This window comes from Poromitra crassiceps (genome assembly GCF_964638095.1).
Source record: "Poromitra crassiceps genome assembly, chromosome: 27".
Lineage (NCBI taxonomy): Eukaryota > Metazoa > Chordata > Actinopteri > Beryciformes > Melamphaidae > Poromitra > Poromitra crassiceps.
The window spans coordinates 7,893,658-7,896,782 of NC_139650.1; the positions used below are offsets into that span (position 1 = coordinate 7,893,658).

Below are 3,125 nucleotides of genomic sequence, written 5' to 3' on the forward strand. Positions count from 1 at the left end.
CCCAACATAGATACACGCATGCAGGTTAAAACATCATATCAGTGCAGTAATAACGCTATCACACTGGCTTCAACAGAGATGCTGAACAACCAAGACCGGATAAACATAGTCTCTCTCACTCCCACCTTTCACTCACACACACACACACACACACACACACACACACACACACACACACACACACACACACACACACACACACACACACACACACACACACACCAGGGAAACATATGGGAGGCGGGATGTTGATGTTTGCTTCTTTCTTTTTTCCCCACCCAGGAGCCTTTCCAGCTTTCCTATTGGCTGGCTTTTGACCAATCCCACTATCTGTGGTCAGCTTTTATTGTGAAGCACAAAGGCTCTCCTTCCCTCTGTTCTCCATTGAGTTGAGCATTTGTGGGAATAGACAGTGGAGTCAGATCAGCTCACCTCGTCTCTTCTCCTCCTCCTCCTCCTCCTCCTCACACCTACCTCCTTCAGGTGAGCAGCAGCCTTCACCAACCAAACCTCCTGTTCTGCTCTGTGTGGGATACGCTTCAAATGCTGCGTTTGTTTTTCCAGCATGGAAAACTCTGTTGGTCCATCTCAGACACAGTCAGTGCAGTGGAGAAGATCTCAGACACAGTCAGTGCAGTGGAGAAGATCTCAGACACAGTCAGTGCAGTGGAGAAGATCTCAGACACAGTCAGTGCAGTGGAGAAGATCTCAGACACAGACAGTCAGTGCAGTGGAGAAGATCTCAGACTCAGGCAGTGCAGTGGAGAAGATCTCAGACACAGTCAGTGCAGTGGAGAAGATCTCAGACACGGTCAGTGCAGTGGAGAAGATCTCAGACACAGTCAGTGCAGTGGAGAAGATCTCAGACACAGTCAGTGCCGTGGAGAAGATCTCAGACACAGTCAGTGCAGTGGAGAAGATCTCAGACACAGACAGTCAGTGCAGTGGAGAAGGCTCAAACCCAGAATGATCAAAGCCGTCAAATAAGACTGAAACTTGATAGTGAGCTCAACTCGTCTAACGTCTCTATATAAATGCTTTGTTTGAAAAATGTGTGTTGCCAGTAGGGATGGGTATCGCTTTGTGTGTTTCCAATACAGGTGCTAAAACGATACTTTTAAAATGGTACTGTACCGGTGCCTGAATGGTAGTGATACTTTTTAAAATTTGAAGCAGCTTTTTTTTAAATTTGAAGAGGATTTCAAATAATAATGTTAAGTGTTATGCCCTATAGAGAGCTTGCAGAGTTTATGTCATGCATTGTTCTCTCGCATCGGCTACTGACTAATTTTCCATGTGTGCATTTGTTTATTTGCTGTTGGTCTCCAAATAGATACTTTGACTCGCCATTGTCAAAATGAGTACAGTTCGCCGCCCACATCCCCTCGAACCCCACAGTAACTTGGGATCACGTATCTGAAATATGGAAGCTGAAGCTCTGTAAACCACAGTTTTGTATCTGTTTTTGTCGTGTCTCATAAGCCCATACGGGCTGGGCACCATTGGTGTGTGACACGTAAATAAAGAAATCAATCAATCAATCAATCCTACAAGCCAACAAGCACATTCAGCGGAGGAGTGATGTCCTCCAGGACACCACGGCTAATTGATGCTGCTCAGAGAGCAGCAGCCAGATAGCATGAGGGGCATTAGAGGCTATGGCTATATGGTTGCTAATCGGTTAATTATAGGATTTAATCAAGTGTATTGTTGTAATGTCATTTAAGTGGTTTGGGAGCTATGGGGATGTACACTCATATATATGTTTTAAAAGTTAGTATACTTATAGCACACATACAGAGCTTGTATTCAGAGGATTTGGAGCAGTTACTATGCAGGGCCTTGAAGTTAGCTTATACAACACACACAGGACCGGTTGGAGGCCTTAAGCCAAAGCCTTTAAAAAGGAAACAGGAATCGTGCTAATGAAACAAGAAGCATGAGAGGTGGAATGGGTGGCGTGTGGTGTTAATGAATGGGTGGCGTGTGGTGTTAAAACGAGCAGTCAAGAGAGGAAGGAGTTAAGGGTGTTACCAGGTATGACATGGCAATGTTCAGTAGAGAGTAAAGATGTTGTTATGTGATTACCCCCCATGTGAGTAGCAGCCAAAACAGGATGGAGAGCAGGAAGAAAAGGAGAAGTTAGAGGCAAGTGCATTATGATAAGGTCATTCAGTAATCATAGGGTTAATGATCAGTGATCAATGGGCAGTAATCAGATACAATAGTTAGAGAGTGTATAACAGTCACTGTATTCACCTTATGTTCATATGCGGGGGTGGGCCAAATTCTTCCGGGTCGTGTTAACACTTCCGGCGGTCACGGCGCAAAATACAACGTCATAGAACGTCATGAAGAAGAGAGTTGTTTTTGTAGCGGACAGTGCACGGGGTAAAACAAAGAACGTAGCCTACTACTTTGAGCTCGGTACACAGCAAGCAAGCGAGTATCCACTGTTAGCCAGGTCAGATAACGTTATTGTCGACAATGACGAGCACTTTCTTGTAAAACATACCTGGACTCCAACAAAGAAAGCTTCAGATGGTTTTCTCTCCTCCGAGCGCAGCTCGAGCCACTTGGGTTTTGCAGATGTTAACGTAATTCCCTGGAATGCGAGACTTAACGAGCCAGTTACATGGCGTTGCATTCTTAGACATTGCCGTTTGCTTTTATTTGGTATGTTACATACAATTGGCTGAATTATTAGTTAATTCAGAGTTAGATGATATTGGAGCAGCCGGCCTTTTTCTTTTTCTTTTTTTTTTAGCCGGAAGTCGTGGCACGACCACACAACCGGGTCAAATGGCCGTGGCTACATAAGGTGAATAATCAGTAGAATTATTCGTGGGACTTGGAGTTGGCTATTGTAAAGGCCTCGGGTGGTTGGAGGAATTGGCAGGTTTGGAGCACTGAGGCAAAGGAAGTGTGTGTGGCATTTGAGAGGAAGGAGATGATGGATGGTATTGACAAGTTTGTACGTCAGTATTTGTGGTTTTGAGAGGACGGTACAAGTGGTGCAAAGCTTTCTCCCTACGGGCGGGGTGGCCGAGAAGGAGTGGGGTGAGAGGGCGAACGCGACCTAAGACTAACCTGACACACACAGACCATATTTAGATGGAGGTTAG

At 45.2% G+C, this 3,125-nt stretch overlaps 1 protein-coding gene across 1 annotated transcript in view; it reads left to right on the forward strand.

The window, feature by feature from the left end:
* Positions 1 to 388: 388 nt before the first annotated feature.
* Positions 389 to 3,125, forward strand: part of dnase1l4.1 (deoxyribonuclease 1 like 4, tandem duplicate 1) — a 25,949-nt gene continuing 23,212 nt past the window's right edge. Inside the window, exon 1 of the mRNA XM_083661665.1 lies at positions 389 to 483. The gene's annotated coding sequence lies outside the window, so the exon portion shown is untranslated. The remainder of the gene's footprint in view (positions 484 to 3,125) is intronic.